At 35.3% G+C, this 26831-nt stretch overlaps 1 long non-coding RNA gene across 1 annotated transcript; it reads right to left on the reverse strand.

The window, feature by feature from the left end:
* LOC140509477 (uncharacterized) lies at nt 1–26725 on the reverse strand. Its single transcript, XR_011968775.1, has 4 exons — nt 24974–26725; nt 19174–22098; nt 14069–14142; nt 1–325 (listed from the first exon to the last, which is right to left on the reverse strand). It is a non-coding gene; the product is annotated as an uncharacterized lncRNA (long non-coding RNA).
* Between the last annotated feature and the right edge of the window lie 106 nt (nt 26726–26831).

Here is a 26831-nt window from a genome sequence, read left to right on the forward strand (position 1 = left end):
ATCTCTTCTCCTTACAATTACACAGTCTATTAAATGACAAAGTTTGCTGCAAGTGTGAATCCATGAACTTTTATTGCATTTAGGTAGATGAAACACAGTGTTGGTGATGAGAAGGTAATGAGATGCACAAGTCTTCAGTAGTAAGTGACCATTGCTGTTTCCGTTTCTAACTCCATTCCTCCCAAGGACTCCCTGCCTCATCTGGCAGTCTGATCGTACTCTAGCATTAAAGTCATCCAGATTTATAAGCTTGCCCTCTTCTGACACATTGATCTCATTTCTTTCAGGGTTCAATATGGTAGGACCATTGTGGCTTGGCATTTTCCTGCAAGTAGCAATTGCATAGTCATGAGCCTCTCATTTATACTTTTGAGTTAGCATACAAGCTTGCTGACTAGATTAGTTTTTATCACTAAACTTACTCCAGTTTCTGGAACTCCCCTTAACTGTGGCTACTTGAGAAAATAATGTGTAGTCAGCTACAACTTCATACTGGCCCTCATTTGCCAACCTTGCTACACTGAGGGCTGCTAATAGGATGCAAACAGCAAAAGCAGTGCATCTTTCAGGTGTACTGGATTTTGTATTTTCTATAAGTATGTGAACATTCAATGTCCCAATGGTGAGTGGAATAACCATTGCAGAATTGTACATTGACGTATGTGTGTGTGTCTGTGTGTGTGTGTGCGTATTTCAACTGTAGGGTTGAATCAGGCCAGAATGGGGAAGCAGGCGATTTTAGGGTATCTTTTCTAGGACCTTTCACACTCCAGGAAGTGAGTATATCCTTAAAATCTGTACCAACGTACAAGGGGCTGCCAAATACCACTGCTGCTTCCAGTGAGAAGATGACCCTATGGCTTGGCCACCTATGCACAAAGGTATGATTATCACTCCGAGTGTATCTGCACCTATTGCTTCATAATTTACCTGTCACCACAGGGTTTTGAGATAGGCAAAATTGTAAAATGGTATGGGTAAATTCTTTCGACTCATGCATAAATTGTATTTAAATGAGACAGTGCTACATGAAGTTGTTTGCCTCAATCTCTCTTCCATAGTCATCACAGTTCAGTGGCTGGACAGTCAAGATGACTGGTGATCACTCAAGATGCAGTGGATAACCTTGGTATCTTCTAAGTGCTCCACAGTGACTGCTTCAGTTGCCTTCATCTCCATTGGAATAAATTGTTCTCTTCCACTCATTCCACCAGGGAAAGTCTTCACATACTTGAGGTAGTCACCCCACTAATTCAACAATGGGATTGTGGCCCTTAATTATCCTGTCTAGTTTAGCTTCTCTGCTGAAATAATTTACCAAAGTGTGGCTTCTGAGCATGCTACAGCTTCTTGGAGCCACAGGTGAAAGACAGTTGGATCAGGCCAACACCAAAACTGAAAAGCAGCCCTAACATCAGAGGTACTAGTTTTCCTGAACACCTTATACCATACATGGGTATGCTTGTGTGTATACATATATGTACACACATACATACATATATGTATATATAATAATATGTTGCGTATTTGTATGTGTATATATATATATATATATATATATATATATATATATATATATATATATATATATATATATATATATATATATATATCATAGGTGACAATGTCCAAAAGGAGGGCAATACTCAAATAAGCAGAATATACATCATATGCAAAGTAAATTATACAGCTAAAGGAAAAAAAAGCAAATAAAGGAGATGATGGGATCATAGATATTGAGCTAGAAATAGATCGCCATGATCACTTAATCCAAACCCTAGATATATAGAGGAAGAAACTGAATAGGGAAGTTAAATAACTTGCTCAAAGTCATATAGGCAGCAAGTAAAAGATTGGAATGAAGTTACCTCAATTTCCAAATTAAGACTCTTTCCAGTGTAAATTATTGCCTCTTTATTCAACCTTATGTATGTGAATGGGACTCAGTAGAATATGACTCATGGATAGAATATAATAATGGAAAGTTATATTTATTCAAAAAATTAAAATAATTTATTTTATAAAGGGGTAGTGAATATTTCATATTTATATATATAGGCGGATGGGAGATGGAAAGCGTTCCTTTGAACACAGAGATAACTTTATGGAGGAAGAAACAAATGAAGGAAGAAATTTTTAAATTTATAATATATGGAAATAAACTCAGCCAAAAAGAAATAGATAAAAATTTAAGAAACCATCAAAAAGCTAATACACTAAAACATGACATTCAGCTATTAGAATATCTGCTGGATACTCTGCTGCTAATTAAAAAGAAAAAAAAAGGAAAGCAACTGACAAATTATTAAATTACTTTAATAATTTCTTTCTTCAAAACCTGGACAATGAGCACTGATTATCTGTACCAAATTCTGACCAGTAAGAGTAACTAGCCATCAAAGGAGAAATGGTAGGCTTCTTTAGGTAAATAGACTGTTCCAGCTTCAGATTTATGCCAGATAGGGGGAGAAAACCCAGGAGTAGTCTGAAACATACCTGAGATTTTGCATTAGCATGCTTGAAAGAGATCAGACAAAAGATAAGTAGGATCCCTTAGTTTAAAATTATATTTGGAAAGTTGTGCTAAGATGAATGAAATGCAAATGCCCTAAACACAATCAAGTAATTCCAATCAGGAGAGAAACAGGTAAATTTACTTAAAGAGAAATGGAGAAGTCATGAATAAACTTGACTTTTTTGATGACACGTATAAGAGGCAGAGTGGCAAAACGATACTGTGAAAGATCTGGCTTCCAGTATCATTTTTGATACTGATTGACTTTGTGATCTTGGGAAAATCACCTAATATTTCAATACTCTAGGAAAAAGGTTAAGGGAATTTCCTCCCCCAGGAGTTCTACAAATGAAATCACATATTTAGCTCCTTTATTTATATAAATGTTAGCTAAACAAGTTGGTGAGTCAACAAACATTTATTAAACACTTACTATGTGCCAGACACTATGCTAAACACTAGGGATATAAAAGAAAAAGATAATCACTGATCTCAAGGAGCTTGCATTTAAGTGAGGGTATAGCACATGAACAACTATGTACAAATATAATATATGCAGAATAAATTGGAGATAATCAAAGAGAGAAGGCATTAGAATTAGGGGTTCACAAATACGTCTTCCTATACAGGGTGAGATTTTATTTGGAACTTGAAGGAAGACTGAAAAGCCAAAAGTGAGATTAGGAGAGAGAATATTCCAAGGATGGGAAACAGTCAGTGAAAACACCTGGATTTGGGAGGTGGAATATATTGTGCAAGGAACAAAAATGAGGAAAGTATCACTAGATTGCAGAGCATGTATGGGAAATGAAGGTGGAGGTGGTTATAAAGGACTCTGAATGCCAAAGTCGGTTTCAGTTTTGATCCTAGAGATAAAATGCCAATGGAATTTATTGAGTAGAAGAGTGAGGAGACCAGACTAATACATTAGGAGAATCAGTTAGGCAGCCAAGTAGATGATAGACTGGGATTGGAGTGAAATATTTAACAAAAAAGATCAGCCAGTAGACTATTGCAATAGTCTAGACTTTAGGTGATAAAAGTCTACCCAACAGTGGTAGAACTATAAAAGGAAGAAAAAATTTTGAAAATCAAGTAAGATAGGTGGAAGAAAAATTGGGAAGAAAAATGTGAGTGATGCAAGAAACTCATGAAAAGCACATCAACATCTTGCTAAATTAGACCCCCAAAAATGCTGAAGAAAATAAACACCTTTAAAAATATATTAACCCAAATAGCAAAAGAGGTTCAAAAAGCCAACAAAGAGAAGAATGCTTTAAAAAGCAGAACTGGCCAAATGGAAAAAGAGGTTCAAAACTTACTGAAGAAAATAGTTCTTTAAAAATTAAAGTGGAGGAGATGGAAGCTAATGACTTTATTAGAAACCAAGAAAGTAGAAAAAAACCCAAAAGAATGAAAAAATAGAAGACAATGTGAAATATTTCATTGGAAAAACAACTGACCTGGAAAATAGATCCAGGAGAGATAATTTAAAAATTATTGGTCTACCTGAAAACATAATCAAACCATCTTCCAAGAAATTATCAAGAACAACTGCCCTGATATTCTAGAAGCAGAGGGCAAAATATAAATTGAAAGAATTTATTAATTACCTCTTAAAAGAGATCTCAAAAGGAAAACTCTAAGAATATTTTAGCCAAATTCCAGAGTTCTCAGGTCAAGGAGAAAATATAACAAGCATCCAGAAAGAAACAATTCAAGTATTGTGGAAAGACAATCAGGATAACACAGGATTTAGCAGCTTCTACACTAAGAGATCAAAGGACTTGGAATATGATATTCCAGAGTTCAAAGGAGATAGGATTAAAACCAAGAATCACCTACCTAGCAAAACTGAGTACCATATTTAAGGGGGGAAATGGAATATCAATGAAATGGAGAATTTCTAAGCATTATTGTTGAAAAGACCAGAGCTGAACAGAAAATTTGACTTTCAAATACAAGAATCAAGAGAAATATGTGTAGGTATGTATCTGTACATGGGTGTATGCATATACATAAACAGAGTGTATAGGGTGAGCTGAATATGAAGGAGAATGCCTAAAAAGCAAAATTTATTGTTGAGTGCAATGTACTAGGAGCAAGAGAAAGGGAGAGATAGAATGTAGCAAACCACCTCAGATAAAAGAGGCAAGAATGGGCTTTTACAATGAAGGGAAGAGGGGTGAGATGTAAGGAAATAAGTGAACCTTACTGTCATGGAATTTGGCTTAAGGAGGGAATAACACATACTCAATTGGTGTGGAATTGTATTTCAACTTGCAGGAAGGCAGGGATGGAATGGGAGAGGAGAGGGAAGATAATAGAAGGGACAGAAAATTGGGGAAAGAGATAATCAGAAACAAACATTATTGTGGGAGGACAGGTCAAGGGAGAGAATGGAATAAATTGAGGGCAGGATAGGACAGAGGGAAACGTGGCTAGTCTTTAGCAACATAACTATTATGGAAGTGTTTTGCATGGCTACACATGTATATTGAATCTCTTGTTTTCTCAGTGAGGGTGGGTGGGGAGGGAGGAAAGGAGAGAATATGGAACTCAAAGCTTTAATAATGAATGTTAAAAATTGTTTTAGCATGCAACTGGAAAATAAGATGTACAGGCAATAGGGAATAGAAATGTATTTTCCCCTACAAGAAAATAGAGGGGAGAGGGATGAAAGAAGAGGGGGGTAATAGAAGGGAGGACAGACTGGAGGAAGGGGTAGATGGGGTGCATCCTGCTTTGGGGTGGGAGTGGGGAGAGATGAGGAGAAAATTTTGAATTCAGATTCTTGTGGAAGTGAATGTTAAGAACTGAAAATAAATAAATTATATGTTTAAAAAAGAATTAAAAAAGAATGTTGTAAGATGCACTACAATTCAAAATGAGATAAATGGAAGATTCATCAAAAGGACAAAAAAGTGGATTTTTAAACTTATGTTAAGAGAAAGAAGATTAAAGTAAGTACAGAGCCTTAGCTTGTAGTGTAAAGGGAAAAAGAGAAAAAAGTTAGAAATGCCTGACCTTTATTTGACTTCTGTTTCATCTGTCAAGGAGAAATATATTTGGATTGGAAATAGAACAAAAATGGTTTAAAAGGATTTGACACCCCCTCCAAAGTGAAAGGATAGTGAAAATGCACTAAGAGGCTGTCAATGAGTTCAAATTCCCAGGCCCAAAGAATTGCATTCATGATCTTCAAAGACCTGGTACATGGAATTGCTAAACCACTGTCAGTGACCTTTGAGAAAACAAGGCAAGTGGAAGCTTCTTCAGGATCTGAGACATGCAAGCTTGAAAATTTGAAGAAAAGAGAGAGGAAAAAGGGGATGGAGTCTTCAAACAGTAAGCCCGAATTTAGATTCAATTCCCAGCAAAATCTTAAAACATTACTCAGGTGGTATTTTATAAAGCATTTTGAAATAAAATGTAGTGACTGCTATAGCCAGAATGACATCACATCCAATGAGAATGGGCAAATTTGGTATAAGAATCAGAATTCAGAAAAAAGATCATCATAACCTAGAACCATGAACCAAATTTACTAAAATAAAATTCAAAAAGGATAAAAGTAAGGATTTATAATTGTGAGTTTTTGTTGCTGTTTGTTGTTTTCAGCCCTAGCATATGATGTGGGATATTGGGCTAGATACCAGTTTGTGTCCAAAAGAACAAGAGGTTTTAATAGATTCCAAATATAATATAACTTAACAGGGTGGATAGCCATAAAATCTCACACAATTTAGGGAGTGTTAAGACAGGAGAGCTGTCCAATGCACAGCCGCATATCACCATTATGTATACCTTCCATAATAGCCAACTTCCATTTCTTTTCTCCATATAATTGTTTTCTTCCCCTACTAGAATATAATTTCCTTGACAAGGCATTTTCATGCCACTTACTTTCCAGTCATTTTCCCCACCTTCTAAAATTTTGGACCTTGCTTTTAGAACCTTAACCCTCCTAGATCACTGCCTTGTCAATGGCAGAGGAGTTTGCCTAACTCAATAGAACTATGACCTTATGACATACAGGGTTACACATGAAGTACACGTCATAGTGGAGAGTTCTGATAAAATGTGATCTTCTGGAGAAGTAAATTCAAAATCACTCTAGTATCTTTGACAAGAAAAGTCCATATACAGCATAAAAATGAAATAGATATGGCATCAGAACATAAGCACCTCAGGTTTGAAGGTATTCAGCATATTACTGAGAAAGAGAAGAGGACAAATACAAGTAGTTCCAGAAAGAATGAAGTGGCTTGACCAAAGCCAAAAGGAAACTCACCTGTAGATGTGTCTGGTAATGAAAGGAAAGTCAAACACCATAAATATCAATATTGAATCAGAACCTGGAATGTAATATCTTTGAACTAAGGTTAGCTGGGTATGTTCAAACAAGATACAGAAAGTTTGAAAATTGACATCTTGGGTGTCAGTGAACTTAAATGGATGGGAATGGTTGAATTTAATTCAGGTGACTGTTACATATAGTGCTGTGGGCAAGAATTCCTTAGAAGAAATGAAATAGCCCTCATAGCCAATAGAAGGGTGAGAAAATCAGTATTAGTGTGTGTGTGCGTGTTAAATAACATAATGATATCTGTTCAGATTCAATGTTTTAATTCAACATCAAGCATAAAACAATTCCATACTCTAACTATTGATGTCCAAGGGGCCAAAGTTGTTCAGTTCTACGAAGACCAAAAACATCTTCTAGAAATAACACTAAGAAAAAATGTCACGTTCATCATAGGCAATTGGCATGCTACAGTAGGAAATCAAAAGATAATTGAAATCATGGTCAAGCTTGGCCTTGGAGTACAAAAAAAGGAGGAGAAAAGGTAATAGAATTTTGTCGTAACTCTAGTCCTAGCAAATACTCTTTTTGAAGAAACCAAAAGACAACTCTGCACATAGACATCCAAAGAAAAGGAAAAAGCAAGAAAGCAAAATGTTTGTCTGGTGAGGCTTTACAAATAACTGAGGATAAAAGAAAAACAAAAGGCAAAAGAGAAAGGGAAAACTATACTGGACTGAATTAACAGTAAGGAGAGAGAAAGTTTCTTAAATGATCAATGGAAAGAAAAAGAAGAAAGTAATAGAATGGGGAAAACAAGATCTTGTTGAGAAAATTAAAGAATTTAATGGATAGTTTCTTGCAAAAATGGGCATAATAAAAGCCAAAAATGGTAGGGATGTAAGAGAAGTAGGAGAGATTAAAAACAAGTGGCAAGAATATACAGAATAACTATGGAAGAAAGAACTTAACATCACTGATAACCACAATAATATGGTTACTAATTTAGAGCCAGACATTCTGGAGAATAAAGTCAAGTGAGTCTTAGGAAGCATTGCTAATAATATTAGTTAAGGTGATTAAATTCCTAAAATATATCCACTCAATATTTCAGCAATTTTGGAAAACTCTACAGTTGGCCAATAGATAAGAAAAGATCGGTTTGCATCCCAGTCCTAAAGAAGGGCAATGCCAGTGAATGCTCAAATACCCAAATAATTGTACTTATTTCTCATGCCGGTAAGATTGAGCTTAAAATTTTGCAAGCTAGGCTTCAGCAATGTATGAATGTATTACTGGAAGTGTAGGTTGCTTTTCAAAGAAGCAGAGAAGCTGAAGAGCAAAATGCCAACATCAGCTAAATTACAAAGAAAGCAAGAGAGTTCCACAAAAACATCTACTTTTGCTTTGTTGATCATACTAAATCCTTTGTCTATGAGGATCAACACAAAATGTAGCAATTCCTCAGAATTTATGAGTGTACTGTCTCTTAAGGAATTTGTATGTGAGTTAAGAATCAACAGCTTGAACTGAGCAAGGAACCACAGATTGGTGAAAGGAGTACAATAAGGCTTTGTATCTGTAAGGGCAAGCAAAGTAGGATCTTTTGCTGTTTCTGTTTTAGTATAATCAAGAAGTATAACGCCTCTGTCATTTCAGGATCCATGGTCATTTAAATTGTAAGGTAAAGGATCCTGGAAGGGTGGAGTGTGATGCCAAGCAAAATAGAATCTTTTGCTATTTTTGTTTTAGTATAATCAAGTGCCTCTGATTGAATCTCGCCTCTTGCCTCTTGATTGAATCAATAAATAGTCTTCACTAGGAGTAGAGAAACAAGAGTTTTTTGACTAGAAACAGTATATGCATTTGTATTATTAATGTAATTAAAGATGTTCACCACCCATTAATGGGCCTACCCAGTAAGGGGAGCTTGATTAGGGAAAATTTGTAGGAACATCCACACCTTTTGTTAATGAGGCACTAGATCTCAATTGTTGGGATGCCCACTGGCTCTAAAAAAAAGTATAAATATTCTGAGGGGCTTTACTTTGTGGATTACTGACTGGAAATGTTTGTTTGGCCAGATGAGGATTCTGAGAATCTGCTAAGGACCCCTGGCTTTGAAAACCCAGATGTTGGTGCTTCCCTCTTTGGTAACTATGGTCAGACAGTTGGACCTGTCTGTTGAATTGTGACATATGTATTGATTACGGTCAGGCAGAGGAAACCATGTCTGTTGATCTTTGATTTGTCTATATTTTCTTTGAAGTTCAGGGTGCTGACTCCCCTGAACTAGGTGAATGATATATGAACTTGGATAAAGGAATGATACATGTGCTTGATTAAAGTGATTGTTAAGGCCTTGAAAGTTGCTTTGCTTTTATGAATATAGATCTAAGAACCTGTGGTAGCAGGCTCCCTTGTGTATGTTGGGGTGCTTACTGATACAGTATCATATCTTATTTATTTAACTTAAATGCAGAGTGCATTATGTGAAATGACAACCTGGATAAATCAAAAGCAGAATTAAGGTTGCCAGGAGAAAGATCAATAATCTTAGATTTGAAAGTGATACCACTCTGAGGGCAGAAAGTAAAGAAGAATTAAGGAGTTTATTAATGAGTATAAAAGAGGAAAGGGCAAAAGATTGTTTGAAATATAATATAAAAAAATAAGATCATAGCAACTGGTCCCATCACTACCTGACAAATGGAGAGAGAAGAAATGTAAGCAGTGTCCAATTATATTTTCTTAGGTTCAAAGATCACTGAATACAGATACATACCTTAGCCATGAAATTTTTAAAAATGCTCTTGAAAGGAAACCTATGGCAAATTCAGGCAGCATGCTCAAAATCAGAGTCATCATCTTGCCAACAAAAGTTGATGTGGTCTAAGCTATGGTTTTTCCAAGCAGTAATGTGTGACTTTGAGAACTGTACTATACAAAAAGCTGAGTACCATAATATCCATGCTTTCAAATTGTGGTAATAGAGAAGACTTTTAATACCTTGCATAGCAAGGAGATCAAAACAGTCAATACTTAAAGAAATTAATAAAAATTATTCATTGGAAGGTCAAATACTGAAGATGAAGCTTAAATAAGTTGGCCACATATCAAAAGAGCAGGCTCATTGGAAAAGATTCTGATGCTGGAAAATATTGAAAGAAAAAGGAGAAGGGGACAGAAGAAGGTAGAGGATGAGATGAATGAATAGTTTCATGGATGTATCATGAGCTTTGACAGAATTCGGGAGACAGTGGAAGATAGAAGAGCCTAGAGTGCTATATTCCATTGGGTTACAAAGAGTCAGATGTGAATGAACAACTGAATAATAACAAGTTGGAAGTTTCCTGAGCTCTGATTGGTGAGTTGTTGTTTTTTTTTTAATTTGCCCAAAAACTAATACTTCATTTCATTTTTCATACATTTCCTAACCAAGCTTCCATGCTCAGATCTCCCTTTGTCCCCTACTTTTTAATCCCCTTTTATGTGTTCTCTATAAATATTAGAATATATACTCTTCAAAAGCAAGAACTATCTTGTTTTTATACCTTTTACTTGAGTGCTTATAAGTGTCAGTTCTATATCAAATACTTATTATATTTTTCACGTGTTAATTTTGAAAACTAATAATAATTTGCATCTCTAAGGCTTTCTTTCAGAATCCTGTCACTCACAGTCACATGAATTACAGATGGGTTAATTTGGCAAAGAACCAACATTTTAGCAAAGTAATCTCCTGTGTCAACATATGTCTCCTATCTCTTTATGCCAATATCAATTTTTATTGGGAAATTAGTTATAGCTGGAAAACACATGATCTAGAAATTAATAAAATTTGGAAATTTCTGAGTTAAAATTTTAACCTAGGAAAGGAACTAAAATAGCATTAATTATCATTTGGAAGAATCATTAAATTTCAAAATTATTCTCATTTTTCAGGGAGGGATAATAGCTATTTGAAAATCTTGGTCAGAATAATTTTCATCTAATAAATTCCAACTCTGAAGACAATTTAAATGATAGAGCTATATTAATATAGTACTTTCAGGTAAAGAACAAAGCAAAATTATCGCTGTCATGATTTTCAAATACCACATATTCTGGGATACCTGATATCTCAGATTTATTTGGGAGCTCCCTCCAAAAATTCATATCACAACCCATTCATGCCTGTCTTGTACCCATGATCCTTGATTTCCTCCCAAAATTCACTACAAGAAGCATTGTTGGAAGGAGGCCTTCCTCACTTCTCCTGATATCACATTTGTACCAGTGGAATCATCTCACCACCCACCTGCCATCCTTAGCTCTTAGATATAACTAATTCATCTTCCTTCTCTATTATACAATTATTTGGTGACATCCTTTAGTCCTATTCTCCAAAGTTCCTGACTGGTTATGTGTTGTGGTCTATTCACACCTACCATGACTCTTTCCATTGCCTTCTGTATTGTGCACATTTTTAGTTCTTCAGAGTCAGCCTTGATATTCTAGGATTCACTGTTATGGACCAATACTATGAAATATTTCTGTTTTGAAAAGATTGCCCTGTGCCCCTATATGAAGTTTTAGGGAAGTAAAATCCTTTCTGAAAACAATACAGCCCACTCTCCCCAGCCTTTTCAACCTGAACATACTAGTTAGAATAACTAAGATTCACATGGTTAAGTGACTTCTTCATTGTAGCCCATCTAATAAGTGTCCAAGCTAAAATTTGAGCCCAGGTCATTTAATTCTAAATCAAATATTCTTTCATTATAACACATGGCAAATGCCTGTTCTTTGGAATGTGTGCAGAAGTGTGATTAATTGCAATCTAAACTATCTATATTTCAGAACAACTAGGAATGGAAAACACAATCCTCTCGCACCTTGAAGACAAATCTTGTTGCTCTCAGTCTCTTACTGTATGTAAAATGCTACATTGATAGGGCACAATTTAATCTACAGCATATCAGCATTTCATTTAAAAGACAATTGAAAGGCCCTGTTTATATGTGTGTGTGTGTATGTGTGTGTCACAGAAGCACTGATTTTTTTAAATGAAAAAGAACTTAAAAATTATCTAATCCATTGCAACCCACATTTACCGAGTTAGGGAACTGCACGATAGAGGATTCTATGCTTCTGTTGAATACACTGCTACCCTTTCTTGAAAACCCTTGGAACTTAGATTTATTTCGAAAGCTCTCATTTCCCCGGTTTTTAAGGAATATAAGTTTTGTTTCCACTGACTTTCTATAATTGTTGATTTTTGACACTCCACTTACTGCTTCAAGATTTTAAGGATCCATAGTTTGCTCAAAGAGGGTACTCCCCTTGCAGTAGGAACAATATCCTAACCCCTCCCTCCATGCAGTTACATTAGATTTTCTTCAAAAGACAGAGAAAAATATATGAGAATTAATCTGCTTGAGACTAAGAGGGTCAGGTTATTGACATCACTCCCTCCTCACTTGAGTACAAAATAATTTAAGAAAGCCCCATATATGCTATGATGTTTGGTTGATGGAAAATAATGGGCAAATCAGACCAGGAACCTTTCCTCAACTGACTTAAGGTGTGGTATCTTTGATGATTGTTCCTCTTGAATATCTTTCTGCCACGGTGAAATATATCTCCTTTTGTTAAATGTTCTAATATTGAACATAAATCACCAGGAAACTGGCCTGAGTCAGGCAAAGGCCAGAATACCCTTAATCGATGAAGATTGAAAGCTAGTTAGAATTCATTAAACAATATTCAAGAATTGTTGTGTTCTCCAAATTAATCACACCACTATTGACATGTGAAGAGTTTCTCTAAAGTTAACTAACCTAGTGTTCAGACAAGTAACCCATCACCTAGCTTTGTCAGCTAGGAAAATCCTCTACCAGAATTTGTGACCCCCGGCATTAATCCAGAAAACCCAAGGTCATCTCCATATAACATACTGAGGAATCAGAGAAGAATCTTAGTGGAAGTCTCATCTAGTAAAGGTCTACAAATTCTAAGACATACTAACAGGAAATTAGGTATTAATTACAGTAACATGTGCAACTCCTGAGTAATATCAGAACTTTCATTAGACAAATGGCCTACAGTGGATTCCATAGCTAGTTGTTATTTTGACTATAACCTGTTACAGACATTTTACAAAAACAGGAGTGCATTCCAAGATTATTTTATGCTATGCAATTCACCCATTAAAACTGTTCATTTTGAATGCAAAAGGAGTCTATCTTTTGTGGAATTTCATTCTCGCTCAGGAGAACCACATTTTCAAAGAGTGTTTTCTTCAATTATCGATGCAATGTATCTTCTCATTTAACCCCCTTTTTCTTTTCAATAGCCCTTTATGCTTATTCTGGATGTTGTAGCCTGCAATATTTATAGTTTATTATGCTAACAAATTGCAGGTAACAATAAAAATTTTTTTTGGCAGCCTAGTAGTCATTTGAACTTTTCTTTACAATCAATAAGATGAGAGGGAAAACTCGGAGTTACCAGTAAGTCTTTTTAGTTCTACAACAATAAATACACACAAAGAATGCATAAACAGAACCCGACTTACCATGAAAAAGAGCAGGTTTCCTTGGATTCATTCAAGTGTGGCTTCTTACAAGATTCACACTCTTAATGTTGAAGTTTTACCATGTGGCTTCATAATTGCATTTTGATTATGACAGTGATAATAGTGATTACCATGAATGATAAGGAGGGAAAGCTTAATATTTCCTTCTAATCTGGGCTAGGGGAGGCAGAAATCCCTTGATGTTTTTTTTTTCTTTGACCCTGAGAAACAATATTCCTTGTTTTAAAGGAAAAGAAATAAACCTTTTTTTTTTTCCATTGGACTTAAAGACATAAAAAGTGCAGCCCTTTATATGTGAAGACAATATAATCCTGGTTGTTCTACTGCATGTGTCCCTCTACACAATCATTAATTATAGCCCAGAAAAATTAGCACTTGGCTCCAAGCCACCAACACAGTGGGAGGATTGAGTCATGGAGTGGTTGGCATATAGGTCTTGTAATCAGAATTTTGTGCAAGATTCTCGTTTCCCCTCCCCCAATAATATCTACCATCTTTATGGCTTGTCTCATGTTCTTTAGCTAGTCTTCTTGTTTTTCCTGAGCTTTATAAACTAAATACCCATATCCCATCCTCATTGGCCAGCATGAATCCTCACTTACTGTTCCCCCACCTCTCTCTATAATCATTTTGAGGAGGATCAAATGACCACCTCTTCTGTACCCACCAATAAATAGTTCTGTGCACTTGATCATTCTCCATCCTGATCTAGGGCACCTTGCTGCTTCTCTTCTGCAAGCTCTGAAAAGAGGACATGACAACAGTTAGTTTCATGACTCACTTCTCTCCTTCTCCAGACTATATCTGTCCCAAAATCATTATCTCTTTATATTTCTCTTCTTGACACTGTTCTATTAAGGAAGAGGGAAGGTCTAAGTCTTTGGGGCCCAGTACAAAAGCTTAGGAAGCTAATTTATAGCAACTTGGCTCATTCATATATTTTTTATCAATCTATACTATGAATCAGTCAGAATGGCAGCACAGTACAGTGGAAATGGTGTTGGATTTTATGACAAAGGATCTGCATAGCATTCTTGGCTCTGTCATTTATTATCTATGTGACCTAGAGCAAATCACTGAACTCCTCTGGGCCTTAGTTTCTTCAACTGTAACATTCAGAAATTGAACTAGATGGTCTTTATGGCCCCTTTTGAGTGAAAGTTCTATGATGATGTGATCCTGGCTAGAAAGTAATAAACTGGTGGCCCCTGATGCCCCATTGACATTATAATATTTTGTTTTTCTTTATCCATTTCCAAATAGCGAAGAGAAAGTAAAATAGTGTTTAGAGGAGAATCGTTTAAAGAAGAGAATTGTTAGAAAATATGGTCTCACCATAAATAGATGTAGTCTGGGTTTCAGTACAGCCTAAGTAGTCACAATGAATTGTAGGAAGTACAATTATTTTGTCTGACTTAATAACTGATTGAGATAATTGCAGAAGAGAATGGATTGAATAAAACTGATCAATAACAGAGCTAACTATCAATAAAACTATCAATAACAGAGCTGGACTAATATATCTAGGTTCTGAGTGTGCCTGGGCTGCACAGGTGGAGAGGATGGACAGTAATCTAACAAATCTGATTAATGGACACAGCCATGCCAATAACTGAAAATCAAAAATTGACTTTGACACCTAAGCTATGTCAATCAATTTGCTGTCTACCAACATCAAAGTACCCAGCCTACTCTTCACTTGGTATCATGAAGTCCCAAATTTAGTTTCATTTTGCAGTGAGTGTAAGGAAGTTTGACTGCCATTTTTTTTTCTAAAATAGAAATGGCAAAACATACTCCCTGCTATGAAATATCAAAAAGCTCTTCACATCAAAATTACCTTCATTTAATGAAAAGAGTAGATACTTTTATAGCAGTTTAATCGTATTTTGGTATAATCAGCCTTGATGTAAATCTAGTCTATATCTCAAAGGTAACTGTTAAAGTGGAATAAAAAAATTGCACAAGCCTAGTTTTCCCATGTACACTTTTTAAAATGATGCTCAAAATTATACAGAACTATGCTGTTTAGGCAGTCCTTTAATGAACCAGAGTGAATGATAGGGCTTTCTATAAACAAACAGCCTCATAGAAACAGTAAAGTGGAAAGGAGGATTCATAGAATTGCATTATGCTAATCCCAGGAAACTAATTCGGGTGATGTACTACAGCTACAGTATATATTCCATTCACCCCAAACAAGAAAATATACTGCAGAGACCATTCAGGAGTTTAGTGTTACCTCCTAGTACTTTACAGCAAATCGATGTAATATGCATTAACCGTGTCAGCAGTGAGGGTTGGGTGGGCTGTTATTGGAGTTCCAAAACTTTTAACAATTTCTACAAGAGGAAAAACATTTTTTTAAATAAGAAGAAAATTTAAGAGCCAGACTCATTCTTACCTAGACAAGAGGTCATCATCTTGATTACAGATATGACTAGAAGGTGGAGCTTTCTGTAGATCAAGGCTATATATTCTACTAAAAAAGATTCTTGGATCTCCTCAACGTACATGTATCTGGTTAGGCTCCATGAGTCTTGCCCTGTATAGCTTGATTTTTTTTAGGGAAAATATGTTTTACATTTCATATAACTCCTTGTCTACCTCATCCACAGAAGAATCTCAGTGTGGCTCCTACGAAGTGTTTGATATAAAGGATGGAAAAAAGTACACCTGAGTGACCCATGAATAAGTAGTCTTGCCATATGTCCCAAAGGCACTGAATGAATTGGTTCATGATTGGTTTATTTAAAGTGGCACATTGAAATATTTGAAAATAACTATAGGAGTCATGGAACATTGGTTTCAATTTCATTTCTCCTACTTACTAACTGTGTAACTTTGGATGAGTAACTTAACCTCAAATAACTTAGTTTTCCTCAGCTATAAAATGAGAAGGTAAATGTCAGATCTCTTCCAGTTAAAACGTGTGATTCTATGATACTGTGATCTAACAAATATGAGGATTTTAGTTTTGACCTAATTGATAATGAGTTCTTCCTGTGTATAGTAATTAATGAACAAGTTGTCTCACTTCTTAAGAATGCTAGTAACCAGGGATAAGATTCATATGAACAGTCAAAGGAGCATCTTTATCTTTCAGTGCCCTGTAGCTAAAAGATATGTCCCCATTTTAACTGTTTAAAGTTGTCTTCAAGAAAGGAGTCTAGTTCTTACGTACTACACAAGAATACAATTTAATTTGTCATAAAAGCATTTGTGTGAACTCTGCTTAGAAGAACACTCTATTGTATAGCTGTCAATGGAAAGTGAATGCTAGAAAAATCATAGGGTAGATAGAAATAATTTCAAAGGATAGGAAATAAAGGGTGATACTAGATGATAGAAAACTTCTTTGGCTTCAAAGATACCGCTGTCTCTTGGTTCTCAGTGTCTCTGATTCTTTCTCTAACTATTCCTTTTCTCTGTCTCCTTCACTGGTTCATTGTTCCTTTAGTCACCTATTGAAGTGAATGCTCCCCAGGGTCCTATCCATGGTGCTATTTTTTTGTCTTTCTATTATTGTCCTTGCCAATGTCATTCACTCTCTGGAACCCACCACCCTTACTCAATTAAGAGCACTGGCTCTGAATTCAAATGCAGGCTCTAGTACCTACTGTCTTCATGATCTTAGGAAATTTATTTCATCTCCTTGAGCCTCAGTTTTCTTATCTGCAAAATGAGGTAGATGGACTGAATACCCCCTCTAAAGTCCTGTCTGGGCCAGCTAAGTGCTATAGTTAATAGTGTCTAGCGCTGAGTCAGGAAGATTCATCTTTTGAGTTAAAATCTGATCTTAGACACTATTAGCTATGTGACTTTGGAGAAGTCATTTAACCCTTTTTGCCTCAGTTTCTTCATCTGTAAGATGAGTTGAAGAATGAAATGGGAAACCACTCCAGTATCTTTGCCAAGGAAACCCCAAGTAAAATCATGAAAAGTCAGACAAGAAAGAAATGCCTGAATAGCAACAAAAGTGCCTTCTGGCTCTACATCTGTCTTTCTGTAACTGCATGTTTATTAAGGGGCATCGCCACAGAAATGGTTTGCAAACTGGTATCCCCAGTCATGGCCACCCTCCTGAGTTCCACAACCATAGCTCCAATTGCTTAGAAAACATGTAAATCCAGATGGTCTACTAGCCCCTCAAGCTTAACATAACATAAATGAAGCTTAAACCTTTCTACTTATTGTGCTATTTCTTTCCATGGCACTAGTAGTCTTCCAGGTATCAATGTTTGAAACATTATTATTTTCTTTGACTCTTCTTCCTTAACCTCTCATGTCCAAAGCTTTGGGATTTCACCCCCACAGCATCTCCCACATTAATCTGTCTCCCTCTATTTTTACTAGTATCAGCTTACTGGCTACTTGGACTACGTCAAGAATCTCTTGCCACTCAAAGCATCATTTATACCACTGCCAGAATAATTCACTTTTTGAACAGCAGTGATCCTTATAATTCCACTCAACATTCTTCAGTGACTATTACATACTTCCAAAAAGAGAAAAAAAAGTAAATCCCCCTTTCTTTGGCATTCAATGGCCTCTAAATATGGTAGCATTTTATTTTTCCAGATGTTTCATATGTCTTCCCTCCCACATAGTCTACACTCAATTCAAACAGAATTATTTTCTGTTTCATGAAGATGCTGTGTGTTCTCTTATGTCCATGCCTTTCCATATAGTATTTCCTTTGTCCAGAGTGCCTTCCCCTCTATCTTTGCCTGTAGAGTTCCTATTCATGTCTAAGACCAAATTAAATTCACTCCCTTTTGGAAGTTTTCTCTGATTTCTTCAGTCAGTAGTATCTTTTCAGCTCACAAATTAAGCATTTTAGTGATTCTATTGCACCTATGTGCACACTAGTCTATAAGCTCTGGGTAGGAGCTATGTGTTATCTAAGCCTTAGATCTTACCTAGTACCTAGAACAAATATTGGACACACAGGAAGTATTTAAGGAAACTTGAGGGACAGGGTGTAATCAATTCCAATAGGAAGAAACCTTCTCCTATTCTCTTTTTAGTTTTAATTGATTAAACAGATATTTTTAGAGTAGACAGAATTAGAGGTGTTTATATCAGGAAAGCCTGTAGGCTAATAATGATCATTCACATTAATATGGCACTTTTCTCACAACAACTCTGAGAGATACCAAATGAGATAATGCAAGTGAAATACCAAGGAAATGTAGACTACTGTTAGGTAAAACAATTATTATTATCTTTATTTTATAGATGAAGAAAGTGGGATGCTGAAAGATTAGGTTAGTGGGAATAACATAACCAGAAAGTATTGAAGTCAAGATTGAGACTCAAGTATTATTTTTCCCAACCTATATAGCAACTTTTAGAACCCAATTGTTAAATGTCTTTAGAGCAATAAATATAAATTTGGAGTAATAATAATATAATAAATATAATGTATTAATTATATTATATAATATAGCAAATAATTATATAATATAATTATATTATAATTATAATAATATAAAAATCTGGAAAGTATTTCCTAGTATTCTGAATAGCACTCATTCAGAGTACTGTAGTGAAAAGATGTTAAGACTCCTTATTCAGCCCTGGTATTTATTTTCATCTGAATTTACATTTTCAACCATAATGAACAAAGATCTCTCTATTTTAAACCCTGATTTTCTCAAGATAATAGCACTCTGTATTTACCGAGAATATTAGATAGTTTTCAAATATCTTATGGAAGATAATGGGTCTATGCAGCATGATATTCTCCTAAGAACCACAGAGGGTTACCTTCTTTGGAGTTGTCCCTCTGTTGTCCCAGTTATCCAATCTCATGTTGTATTGTTGGGCTATGCCCTAACACTTAGATGTGGAGCTCAAGGAGCATCCTGAGAATGGTTTCAGACTGGGGAAATCCTCTAATGCCGCAGAGAGATTACTTCATCAAAACCGTGGTCCCTGGGTCATCTCTAGACTATGGTGACCTAGAGAAGAATCATGAAAATATGGATATTCCACTTGCATGTCAGGGAACTAGGATTCCTTCACCCAAGAATAAGGCCAAAAGAAGCTTCCTGCGTAAACCTCCATTTATTAGCATTCTCAAAGATGGAGCCTTGCAACATGAGGCTCTTCCCTTGCCTCCTGACACCTTCAGTGATCTTAGAACATACATTCTTTCCTCACATCAGGCTCCCAGACAAGTTAGCTTCTTTCAAATTTCACCTTATACACAAGGCCTTTTCTGATCCCTCAAACTGCTAGTGTATCCACTCTACTCCAAGCACCTAATATCTATATAGTATAGGCCTACATGTGTACATGTTGCTGCCTTAGGTAGAACTTACTTCCTTGAAAGTAGAGATTATTTCATTTGATCATTGTATCCCTTGCACCTAGCACAGTACCTGGATCCATAGTAAGAGCTTGATGATGGATTATTTGATTGCTTGACTGATTGATTGAAGAGTAGACAAAGGAGGTAATGGAACTCTAAGGGATCAGCAAGAGTTTCCACCAAGAACTAAGATCCTTCTAAACTGGTACAGTCACACCACTCTGGGAAGATTCTTTTTATGGAAATAATAGGAAATCTCTTTCTCACCATAACACACACACACACACACACACACACACACACACATACACACACACAGTGTATACATCAAAAATTTACCGGAAAATACTGCGCAAGGCTAAAGTGTTTTCCTGCTTTACCAACATATGTATTAAATTGATTGATCATTTAAACCATCTCTCTCTCTCCCTTTGATCTCACATCACTTCCCAGGATGGGTGATAACTGACATCACCGGTAGTGACACATCACTAGACAGCATGTTAGCCTGAAGAAAAACAAAATAAAACAAAACAAAAAAACCTGTCTGTCAAATACACATGATCAAAGAAGCCATATTTTACAGACATATTATCACTGTCAGACAGATGAATAAATAAATGCAGTAGATGGGAATCTAAGAGCAGAGAAAAAAAGATTAATAGCTTGAACTTTCAAAGACATAACTTTGTCATGGGTGCAATTGCTTATGAATATCAGATTGCTTTACAGTCAATGGGGTGAACATACCATTCAGATATTTCCTGACACCAGTCTATAACACTGATGGAGTATTGTAGCTAAGTAGCTTCTTAAGGCTTTTCCTTTCCTTTTCCATTAGTATAGTACCAGTTTGTCTTACTGGCATGAAAGAAAAACAAGGGGAAAATTAAATCATAATACTTAGGATAAGCATGTCTGGAACATTCATATTAATCAATTGTTTTCTGTACCAATTATATTAATTGGCTTTCATTTTATGAAAAGAAAAATTGTGCCAGGTTAGATCTTCTGAACAAAGTGATCTTAGTTATAATTCCAGTATGTATTTAATATGCTCTGCAGATATTCATTTCTTAATCTTCATGTTGTCATTTTCAATTTCAACTGGGGCAGAAAAGGGTTAAGTAATATTTGCAAGGTTACACAATAAAGAAGTCACAGCATCAGAATTGTAACAGCAAATGCCTGACTTCTAAAGGTACCCCCTAGCAACAGAGAGGCTATTGGGGGATTTTTTTTCTGGCATAAGAAAAGGATTTTTTTGCTATTAGGATTTTAACCCTTTTTAAAGAATTTATTCCTTGACTCATCCTTCCTGACCTTTTATCCTAGGTCCTAATTCCATAAAGTGACTTTCCCTTTTACTCTCCTAGCCTTTCCCTTAAATCTTGTCCCTGTTCTTTTGCTTGTTATTACATGGGAGTCCCATAAGCTCAAGCTATAGACCCAGAGAGCTGAATAGAGGCCAAATTAAACATAGGACTTGCATTTCTAAAAAATTCTTTAATACAGGAGGGAATAGCTCCACAATATCCATTTCTATCTACAATGATACTGGTAATTCATATCATACGCTGGATAAGAGAGCTATCATTGTTATTTTCATACTGGAAGGAAAGGCAAGATGACCTAACAGTTCCTTTGCCCCTCCAATTTCTATGATTAAACTGAATTATAATGGCAAGTTATTTGTGCAGAAACACTTATCCTAATGAAAGACTCTTGTTCAAAGCCTTTAATTTTCAGAGTGCAATTCCTAAGAGAGTAGTTGCCAGTTTTTTGTATTTTTTTTAAATCTTTCTTCCCTTTCCTAAGACTAGTTCCCCAGATTAGTCAGCCTTCCTGATGTCAAATGAGTTTTTCCAACATCTCTTTGCCCTTCAGAAAGTCCTACTTTCAATTCTGGTTCTAAATTTTAGTTAATTATTGGGAATTTAATGATTTTTTCTCTTCAATTTGTGGCCCCCGTCTCTTTCTGAGTTAAATTCCAACCTGTGTTCAACATATTTCTTAATATATCTCATTAAAATTTCAGGTAAAGAGCAAAATAAAAGGAGAACTGGATATCCTAAAGGAGATCAATTTAATTCCATTTTTAAGGTTAGAAATACAGTTGGGGTTTCCTTTTTCCACCTTACTTGAACATCCCTTCTGGTATCTATTGAAACAAGGCAAGCAAGAATGATGTTTCTCTTTGAAGCCTTTTGGCTTGGAGCATGTGAAGATGGAAGGTACCCTTGACTTTTTGTAGTTAATGCTGCTGTTCCAGCAGGCCTGTTATATCAGATTTGTTTCTTACTTCTGTCTTTATGCCTGTCATTAAAGTGGCCTCCTCTTCCCCATGAAGAAAAAAATCTCCTAAAAATTCCTCTCATCTACAGGAATAGGAAAGAAAGATAAACACACATAACTCTCAATTCAGCAGTTGAAATTTTCAAATTTTCCTATTTTAATCACATTCTTCTCAGGTCTTCTCTTTACCATACTCTATTATTTAATACTCTGATTTTTTTGTCTCTGGATCTTCAAGTAGAAAAAAATAAAATGATGTGTTCTTGGGAGGTCTGATCTCCCCAGTCTCTCTCCATTTAAAATAATGACTTTGAAAATCATTTTAAAATTTCTTTTTCCAGTTTAGCATGCACTCACACACACACACACACACACACACACACAAATACCTAAATATGCTGACTTTTCTCTACCCTAAGAAATTTCCTACCTACTACATTATTTTTTCTGTCTTTTAAAAGTAAAAAAAATCACATTTCATGTTTCACAACTCAAATGTGTCATAAACGGGGAAAATATTTAACTTACATATAAAAAATTCAACAGAAAAGTGATTCTTTAAGGAAAAGAACTTGGGAACATATATTTCCACATTTCACGCCTTATATTTGCCAATTTTGACAACTGCATTAGATAAGTGATAGCAGGCATGAAAATGATAATATCGGACATTTGTATGGTGTTGATAAGTTGTAAATTGCTTGATATACATTACTTCATTTCTTGTTGTCTTTCAGTTGCTTCAGTTATGTCCAACTTTGCATGAAACTATTTGGGGTTTTCTTTGCAAAGACACAAGAGTAGTTTGCCATTTCCTTCTCTAACCCATTGTATAGGTGGGGAAACTGAGGCAAATACGATTAGGTAACTTGCCCAAGGTCACACTGATAGTGTCTGGGGTCAGATTTGAACTCAGGTCTTCCTGATTCTAGGTATGGCGTTCTTTCTACCATGTCAACTAGATTCCTATTACCTCATTTGCTCCTTACAATTATCCTAAGAGATAAATACTATAGTGTTATTCCATTTTCCAGATGAGCAAGTAGACTCAAAATATGTTAGATGAATTATCTGTAGTCACATTGTAAAATAAGTTAGAGTCCAGATTGAAATACAGGTCTGTTGTGATTTTTATTTTCTTCATGTGCTTAATGAATGTTTGTTAAAATGAAGTGAATTGATGAAAGAGAGATTTATTAAGACATTGAAGTATTTTAGGATATTTATTGCTCAGATCCTCAAATGAATATATGAGAATGGATGCTATTACTAAGGAATAACTATAGTTGGCTTCCTAAATGTCATGCATTTCACAGAACCACAGACAACATTAGAAGTTAAAAGTCACCTCAGTGAATGAGTCCTACCCATCAAGTCTAACTTGCCTCAAAGAGAAGACAGAGACAAGGGCAGAGAGGGATGATAGAAGAGAGAGCAGATTGGTGATAGGGGCAATTAGAATGCTTGGCGTTTGGGGGGGGAGGGGAGAAAAGGGGAAAAATTTGAAACCCAAAATTTTGTGAAAATGAATATTAAAAGCTAAATAAAAAAAAAAAAGTCTAACTTGCCTCTCTGTAACATCTAGCGATCCTAATTCTGCCCTCTAAAAGCAAATAGAACGAGCCTAACATTCTGCCTGCTAGGTGTTCAAATACTAAAAACAGTCATTATGTTTGTTGAGTTGCCTTTTCTCCAGGATGAACTTGAGCAGTTCTTTCAACTGCCCTTATATTTCATGGACAAGTCTTTGCTTCAACCTGGTTACTCTCCTCTGGATGCTCTCTACCTTATCATTGTACCTCTTGACTTAAGACACCCAGAAATGAACACAATACTTAACATGAGGTCTGAGGAGAAAAAATAGTGGAGCTAACTCTTTCCTATTGCTGGAAGCTGTGCTCTTCTTACTGCAGTGGCTTCTCTAACCCACTGCTAGCTTGTTGAGCTTGTAGTCCACTAATGCCCTCAGCTTTTTTTTTCAAGAAAAAATGTTATCTATCTATGCTTCCTACATCATATACTTATAAAATTGAGGTGTTTCTTGTATGAAGCAGCAAAGAAACATGTATCCTTACTGTATTTCATCTTAATAGAGTCAGCACAATATTCTAAGCTGACAACCTTGGAGGTTGAGTTTGTCATCTGTTGTGTTAGTTATCCCTCTAAGCTTAGTGTTATCTACAAGACTGATGAACATAGTATCTATTCTCAACTCATTCATAAATATGTAAAATAGCACAGGGTCAAGTACAGATACCTGGGATACTACACTGCCACACTGACGTTTAACCATTCTTAAGTACTCTTCGATTCTTGCCATGCAAACATTTTTGAATCAACCCCATTGTATTACTATATAACCTACGTCTCTTTATCTTCTTATCCAAATACTATGAGATACTTTATCAAAACCTTTGCTAAAAATCTATATAAGCTATATCCATAGCAATCTCCTCATCTACTACCTTAGTAACTGTCAAGAAAAAAAAGGAAATGTTTTAATTAAAATGTTTAATGTTTAAAAAGAAATAAGAAAATGTTCTTGATGAAGCTACAATAGATATTTTTTAATCTCACTTTCATCTTTAGATATTCACCAAACATTTCTTTAATGATTAGTTCAAGAATTTTTCTAGAAATCAAAGTCAAGATAACTAGCCTGTGTTTTCCACAATCTTTCAAAACATTGTAGTCATTCAGTAATCACATCTGTTCATTCTTTCAGGAGTCAAAGCAATAGTTCATTTGGGACAGGTAACCTTGCATTTACATTTGTACTGCTTTTCCATGGGCAATCCATATATGTTTATCATGAAGATACAATCCCAGTTCTTTAATTCTCATGTCCAGAATTTAAGACTCTAGTCACTTAACATGGGAAAACAATTTTTTTTGGTTTGTGATCTTCAATACTTTTAGATTACATAGGGTATATAACATTGAAAATCTCATACTCACTCACTGATAGTAGTCCTTGGAGTAACCATTCATAGTATAACAGATTGGTGTTCAATTGGATCACATCTGGGCCAGACGGCAATCTGTCTCTAAAGGTGATGAAAACATTGCCAACACTGAATGTGTTGGAGGCCAACAGTTTATAAAATGAATCAAAACCGTTAAACAAGTCGAAGGAGATAAAAGGCTTTCAGTTAAGAGACTGACATTAGTAGCTGAGGAAGTGCCGCCTCCATTCAGGGATGTTATGTAAGTCTTCATTTCCATGTTACAGTTATAGAAGAAATGAGATTTAAAACTTTCTGTCATTTGTTAAAATGTAGCCTGAGCATTGAAAATTCAAAGAATCTCTATGGTCTTTAGATAACAAAGTCAACTGTTTAATTTTCTTTCCTGTGCAACTTTTGATTGTGCTTATAATGATAATAACTTTGTACAGTACTTTAATATTTATAAAGTGATTTATTTAAATTCTCACTTAATCCACTTGAGGTACTTGCTATTATCTGCTTTTTAGAGATGAGGAAACTGAGGTTCTAAGAGTTTAAGTGAGTTGTCCAGGGTCATATAAATATTATCTGAAGAAGAATTTGAATCCAGGTCTCTCAGGCTTCAGGTTTGGCACTCCACCCTTCACATTACACTGATCTCATTTGTAGGTAGTCAAGTATGTCAAAACATGTTATTTGGACTCCTACGAACTGATAACTGGAATTATTTTAGGTAAGAGTTTTACCAAAACAGATTTCTCTTTTGACCATCTTATAAGACAGTCATAAGGCTCCTCCACTCATGCCACTTTTAAGTATTCATGCTTATGTTTTCAGTAAGTCTGCAGTTCAGCATTTCTGTGAACTCACTAAAAGAGGAGAGACCCAGGTGACATGATAAAAGCAATGGATAATTAAAATGGATAATGCCAGTTTTCTTCAAACACTTGTTCATTTTTTTCACCTGCCCACTAGTTGAATGCTCTTTTATAGAGGGTAAGTGAGAAAAATCTTGTGTCAAAGGAAAACATGAATGATTAAATAGAGGTTATAATGCCATGAAACAGGAGAGTCAACTTATAACAGGCAAGACCATTCTTAAGAAGATCTGTGATTAAAAGGCAAACATGCAAATGTAACTAATAATAGCACATGTCTGCAGGTTAATGAAAAGCACTTCTATTTTCCATTACTTCTGTGATATCTTAAAAATATAGCTATTTTAAAATAATCCTGACAGCAATGTAACTTTCATAAAAATGCTTCTTGAAGTAACACTTAGACAAAACATCTTTGTTCTTTGTACTAGAGGTAATAAATAACTTTTCCTAGGTATTTAGATCTAGTTTTAAGTAACACTAACACTCTTGTGGGTTTCTTCCTTGAGACTGTCCTAAGCTTAATTCCACAAAAATAAAATAATATGTACACTAAGACTAGATTTACTATATTCGAGATGACCGGAAAAGTAACAAAATAACAGGCTATGCAAGTTAGATTTACCTTGAAGTACAGCATCCACATGAAATCATAATGTACTCCAACAAGGATAGCTTGATAGTTAATGGCAAATATTATAATATTTGTATTTTTTTCTATGCATATAGACTATGTACCTTCTTATGATATCTTCAGACAATTTATACTCTATTTTTTTCTTCTGTAACAAGAAAGGTATCAAAACCAGACCAAAAATGGGTACAGGAATCAGTCATTTATTGAATTATTAAAGAATATCAATAAATTAACAAAATTATTCATGTATTTCATATTGTTTATATGACATCTCTATTACTATGACATTGGTTATCATGACCATATTTTAATATGCATATTAATATAGCATAAATAAGAAATATAAACACATA

This window comes from Notamacropus eugenii, chromosome 6 (assembly GCF_028372415.1).
Source record: "Notamacropus eugenii isolate mMacEug1 chromosome 6, mMacEug1.pri_v2, whole genome shotgun sequence".
Lineage (NCBI taxonomy): Eukaryota > Metazoa > Chordata > Mammalia > Diprotodontia > Macropodidae > Notamacropus > Notamacropus eugenii.